Here is a 6,790-nt window from a genome sequence, read left to right as displayed (position 1 = left end):
CCCCCCCCACTGGTCCTTGAAGGGGTTTGGGTCGCTAAAGGCCTGTCCCTGGTGCCAGGGAGGTTGGGGACTGCTGAGGAGGGGGCCAAACTTCCAAAGGGACAGCGCCGCGGCGCCATCTCCCGGAAGTGGGGAAGGGTACCTGTCAAAAACAGGTACCCCCCTGAAAGGTGCCAAAGGTGGCACCGGAGGGGAGGAGGAAGCAAATGAGCGGAAGTTCCACTTTTGGGTGGAACTCCCCTTTAAATAGCTGGCCCAAACAAGCTATTTTTTTTTACATAACTATGGGGCCACTGTATGTGCGGAAATATATTGTAGCATTAGCTAGATACAGTAAGCGTTCTGTGTTCTATGGGAAGTGACCCACACAGCTCCCGGAACTAGATGGTTGGCCAGCGTCTCCCCATTCAGAAGACTTGTAATTTTTTTTTTTTATGATTTCGAGGCTCTGAGTGGCCGAGGTGGGGTGGCAGGTGTATTCAGGTTGACCATATTTAGTTCTGGCAGCAGACAGGAAGTTTCCCTTACTGCTGCTGGAACACAGCGTGGTGTATGCTGTATGTAGCTTATGCTGTATGTAGCTTATGCTGTATGTAGCTTATGCTGTATGTAGCTTATGGTATTACAGGGGACACAGAGGCCACAAAGTTATGTAAAGGAAGTAGTTAGTTTGGGTGGTGGGACTCCAGGCATCTGCATATGTCCTTGATTTTGGAATGGGATTTCCAAATAGACCATATACTGTAGGTGTGATAGTCATATATTCACAAGAATCTGTCAGTAAATTTAGACAAAGAAGGTTTGATTTGCTAAAACTGAAGAGTGCAAAATCTGTTTCAGCTGTGCATGGTAGCCAATCAGCTTCTAACTTCAGCTTGTTCATTTAAAAGGTAACTCCACTTTTGTGGGGGAAAAATAGCAAACTAAAGAAAAAAACAATATGGCATATACAATTACGACACAAATCATATTTGAATGTTTATAAAAATGACCTTTCCTTTTCAGTCTGCAGCTGTTGTAATTTTCTGAAAATGCAATACAATATGGCCGCCTGGAGGTGTTCTGTACACAGAAGGTATACTGACCACACCCCCAGAAACATAATTTCCTGCTTGTGTGATTGGCTCACCAATTTTCCCAGAAGTCAACGCTAAGATACAAGTCAGATTTCTGGCATCCCCTGCAACAATAAATGTCATTTTTTGTGAGATACTTCCAATAGGAACACATCTAAAGGGATGCAGGCCCAGCAGATTTCCTCATGCATTCCTTCCTTGCAAAACGAACTGCACTCCACCAGATAAGTACAGCCAGATGAGCTTTGAGTGTACTTCTCCTGTAAGTCCTGGTTCACACTGCTGTGACTTTAAAGCCGATTCCCAGTGTGACTTCGGCATGACTTGCATGCATTTTCTTTAACAGTCCATGCAAATTGTACTGAAGTGTGACCAAAAGTAGTGCAGGAACCTTTTCCCAAGCTGGAGCAACTCAAGTCGCTCCTATTAGAAAGTTTTTATTGCACTGAATAGGGTGTGACTTCTGATGCAACATGTGCTCCAAAGTCGGAGCGCATGTCGCATCAGTGTGAACCGGACCAAAGTGCAGTGCATAGCAGATAGCATTGGATGCGAGAATGCTGAGGAAGAGTGCCTGGCTGCGGGGGGGGGGGAAGAACATGGAAGTTGTTTCTGGCCCCCTAGACATAAAGGGCAGCCCCCACTTGCAAGGTCGCATTTTTACTTTTCCCGGAGATGAGCTTTAAGTTAAAGTGGAGTTCCAGTCATTTTTGTGTTTATTAAAAAGTCAGCAGCTATGAACAGTGTGGCTGCTGACTTTTAATAAACACACACTCACCTGTCCCACGATCCAGCGACGCCGCCCCCCAAAGCCTCGCTCCTCTCCTCTCGGCGGCACCAGCATCGCATGTGTGGGCACCTGACTGACAGCTTGCGGCTTCACAGCCGGGTGTGCATGCGCGAGTTGCGCTGCGCGTCGTGAATGGCCAGGCAATCTTCTCTGACCCCTGGCGTGTCCCAGAAGATTGCAGGGAGGGAGGGGGGAGAGGAGAATTTCTGCTTGAGCTGCCCAAGCGGAAGTGGGAGTGGGTACCTGTCAAATCTAGGTACCTGCTCCCCCCCCCCCCTCCAAAAAAAAATGACATGCCAAATGTTGCCTGTCAGGGGGTCAGGAGTATTTAAACGTAACTTTTGGGTTGAACTCCGCTTTAAGGGTTTTGCCTAGAGAAAAGCTTATTTTTTATTTTTTTTGGTCAGAGGTGGGAGAGGTTAGACCCCTGGTCAAATTTTTAATGCTGCCTGTGTACATTGGGGAGATTCACCTCTCCGTTTGTTTGTGCTGCTGGCCATTTTGGTTACCAACAAAGACAGAGAAGGGAAGTCCAAACTTTTAGAGTTGTCCCCAGAACAATAAATCAGGGCAAATGTTTCTGGGGGCAGCTAAGAATGGAACTCCTTTCACTTCCTCTTGTGTCTCTGTGACAGGAAGTAAAGGGAAATATCCCCACTGGTACACAGACAGCAAATTAATAACCTGGCAGGGGTTTTAATCCTTCCCTTCAGCCATGACTCACTTCTAATCTATTTATTTGAATTGTGTTGTCTGAGTCTGATTACATTTCCTTTGTATGTCTGCTCTGCTCTATTGTCTGTAGACAACCACGGACGGCAGAGTAAATGGTGCACATTGATCAAAGTTAGGGCAGTGGGCGCCTGAATTTTTTTTTTTTTATTCTTTAATTTGCAATAAAAGATGATAGCTGAATCCTGATTGGTTGCCACACTTTGCGCGTCTGCATCAGTGTAAAAAAAAATGACCCAGTGTTGCGCATGAAGGTATGTGTGTGTGTTGGTATGCTTTTGTAATTTTTATATATATATATATATATATATATATATATATATATATATATATATATATAGCACCATCTTATGGAGGTTTGTTTGTACTGCATCCTGAATAAATTGAATTTGCAAATGTAATGCCTCCTTCATGGCTTGTATCCATTTTTATAAAGCTGAAGTTTCTTTGTGAAAGAGCCGGTGATCGTTCTAATTGGTGGGGAAGACGTATTAAAGATGGGCACATTACCTAAAGAAACCTTTTTGCTATTAAAAAAAATAAAATAAAAAAATAAAAGCTCTGTTTGCATAGAAAAGAGTTAGCCCTCATCAAGCGAAAGCTTACCTGGATCATGTTACACGAAAAACTAGTCAGTGTCCTGTGGGACAAACAATCCCTCTTTGAAAGGATATGGAGCCCTTGGATTTCTGATCTGCAGGTCTCGGACACCTGAGGCTGTCACCGGTTCGATGGCTGGATGGGATTCTGGACGGATGGGCTTGCACTTTTTTTTTTTTTTTTCCTCTTGCCTTGTTTTTCTCCTCTCCCTGTTTCTTATTCTCCTTCCTCTTCTCTTTCTTTATATCATACATTTTTATTTTATTTATTTTCTGGTGTATTGTTGACCTTTATCCCCTTTCTAAGGTTAATTGTAAGGTTTTGCTCATGACAAATGACCTCAGGAGATTTTTTTCCTTTGTCTGGATAGGGACACCATTTTACTGACTGGTACTATAGAGGTTACACTTTTTTGATCTCATTATTGTAGTTTGTCACACCTACTTGTGAACTCCTTATGGGTTCATAGTAGTGATCGACCGATATCGGTTTTTCGTTGCCGATACCAATATTTTGGCCAATGTATTGGCCAATGTATATCGGTATCGGCCGATATTTTCGTACATATTTTTTCTTTTACAGGTACTGTTGTGGAGGGATCTGGGGGTCTAAAAGACCCCAAACCCCTCCTCTCCCCTTAAAGCGGTAGTATACTCCGCTATATGACTTTTACCTACAGGTAAGCCTCTAATAAGGCTTACCTGTAGGTAAAATTAATATCTCCTAAACCTGCACGGTTTAGATATTCAACCTGCATGCAGCTGCTGACATCTGCGGCGCATGCGCTCTGAAGGTCTGGCGGACCTTCAGAGTTCCTTTCCGGATCTAGCCGGAAAGTGAAACGCCCGCGCGTGATGTCATCGTGGCTCCGGCACTGTGAGTGGACGGAGCAGAGATGACGTCATGCGTGGGAGTTTCACTTTCCGGCAAGATCCGGAACGTCCCCTCCCGCTCCTTGTAATGACAGCCAAGCGGCTTCTCAGCCACATCGATTTTCATTACAAGTCAGCCGAACGTCGGCTATGGACGCTGGTACCGGGGTGATGCCTCTAGCTGCAGGTATCACTCCGGTACAAGCACTTTCCCAAATATCCGCAATATCGGTCACCTTGGTGTCCGACTCTGATATATCGGGGAAAGTGCATACCGGCTCCAGATACATCGGCTTTGCTGATAATCGGTCGATCCCTAGTTCATAGCGAAACCCTTACCATCTTTTTCTACTATTCTTTGTTTTTTCTTTTATTATGTACGGTTTATGTTGACAGTTTTTTTTTTTTTGTACTACCCAACGATGTCCTATCTTGTTACTCTAAACCAGTGTTTCTCAACTCCGGTCCTCAGGGCACACTAACAGGCCAGATTTTAAGTTTTACCTTGGGGAGATGCAAACTAGAATAATGCAATCACTGAGCAGCAAATGATATCACCTGGGATGTATTTCAGTTTTCTTGCAAACCTGGCCGGTTAGTGTGTCCTGAGGACCGGGGTTGAGAAACACTGTTCTAAATTAATAAAAAGACACAGAAAAGACCTGAAGAGAGAAGCATCCAACATCCGTCTGGTAATGCCAGGTGCCTGGTCCTCCTGTGTGCACTGTGGTTCCACAGCATGCAGTGTCAGACCATGCTTGTGACACACCCAGAAGGCCCCCTGCAGCTGATCCTTTGCCTATCACTTACCATGTCTTGTTATGTGCAGTGTCTGGATGGAGGGAGCCATCTTGGTAGAGGAGTGGGGCTTTGCTTTCTCATGCCAGAGCCAGGTTACTGATTTTAGTCATTGGCTTTTTCAAAGTGACTTTAAAAATGGCAATCCCATATTTAATTTAGCATTGGTTTCTATAAATTAGTATATTGGGTTTATATCTTTTAAAGACTCTCCAGGAGACCCCTGCACATATCTTGGATCTGTATACCCTACTATTCTCATGAGGGTTCCCACCATCCCTGTGCTGAGTTCCTGGGTCTGTACACCTTCTGTGCCCATTATGAGGGGTTCCCACCATCCCGGTGCTGAGTTCCTGGGTCTGTACACCTGCTGTGCCCATTATGAGGAGTTCCCACCATCCCTGTGCTGAGTTCTCAGGTCTGCACACCTGATGTGCCAATTATGAGGGACTTCCTCCATCCCTGCGCTGCATTCTATGTCTGTACACCTGCCGTGCCCATTATGAGGGGGCCCACCATCCCTGTGCTGAGTTCCTGGTCTGGACACCTGCTGTGCCCATTATGAGGGGTTCCCACCATCCCTGTGCTGAGTTCTCAGGTCTGTACATCTGCTGTGCCCGTTATAAAGGGTTCCCACCATCCATATATTGAGTTCCCAGGTCTGTACCCCTGCTGTACCCATTATGAAGGTTTCCCACCGTCCCTGTACTGAGTTCCCAGGTCTGCAAACCTGCTGTGCTCATTATTAGGGGTTCCCACCATCCCTGCTGGATTAAAAATGTATTTTATATTGAGGAAAATGTAGGAGTAGTTTGAACTCCCAAAAGATGGTCAGGAACATCTCAACCCATCAGGGCAGGAAGTTCTTACTCCCAGCAGGTGACTCAGTCAGCAGAAGCCACCTATATAAAATGTACTTCTAGGTGTATTCAGTCTGTCAAAGGCAACAATTCATTTTCTTAAAGAGTTTTCTGCCCCACACTACATTGACACACCGAATTCGACCACTACGAGACCCAAAACAGGGGCTGCGGACATGGTACAGGAAATGCAGGGCTGTGGACATGGTACAGGCATGGCACAGATGGTACAGGCATGGCACAGATGGTACAGGAGATTCAGTGCTGGGAGCATGGTACAGGAGAATCTCCTGTACCATGCCTGCAGCACTGCATCTCCTGAGGAGTCTCGCTTACCTTTCCTCCTCATATTTAAAAATGGCGCCACCCGGGGCCAACACGTCACTGTGCATGTGCCGTCTGCCCGGGAATAGCCGAACGTGTACGGGCTTTCCCGAGTGGCGGTGCATTCGCACTGACCGGAGAAGAAGTAAGTGAGACTGTGACTCAAGTATAAAAAAAACATGCTGAAAAAGTCGGCTTATACTCGAGTATATATGGTAAATCATTTCATTTTGTCATAATTGTTATGTTAGAATGATTTGTTTGCATACCCTTTTCATTATTTCCGGAGAGTATTCGTGATGCACCAATATATCGGCCACTGACAATTATTGGCTGAAAATAGGGTTATCGATAGAAAAAGAGGTGCTGATAATGGCCGCTGAAAATTCTCAGCCGAAAAAAGGGTTCTGGGTGCTGATGTGGCTGAAAATAAATTTATATTAATTTAAATTCATGATATTAAAAGTCCAATATAATATAATTATATTTAAAAAAATATATATATTTTTTTAAAACTGTTCATTTTGTTTTTTCCGCCAAGTGTTTCCTGAATTTTCGGTTTCAGTAACAGAATTTTATTTTCGGAGTTCCAAATCAGTTCGTATTTTCATAACATCTGTTATTCTTTTGTTATTTCGGAAGATTGTTAATTTACTTTTAACATAATTAATACGTATTAATTTGTTATGTTATTAAGCTGAATTAATTTCACCATTCCCTACTGACGCGCACATACAA

Source organism: Pelophylax lessonae (genome assembly GCF_965119305.1).
Source record: "Pelophylax lessonae genome assembly, chromosome: 6".
NCBI classification, from domain to species: Eukaryota; Metazoa; Chordata; class Amphibia; order Anura; family Ranidae; genus Pelophylax; species Pelophylax lessonae.
Note: the sequence above shows the minus strand (reverse complement) of the source record.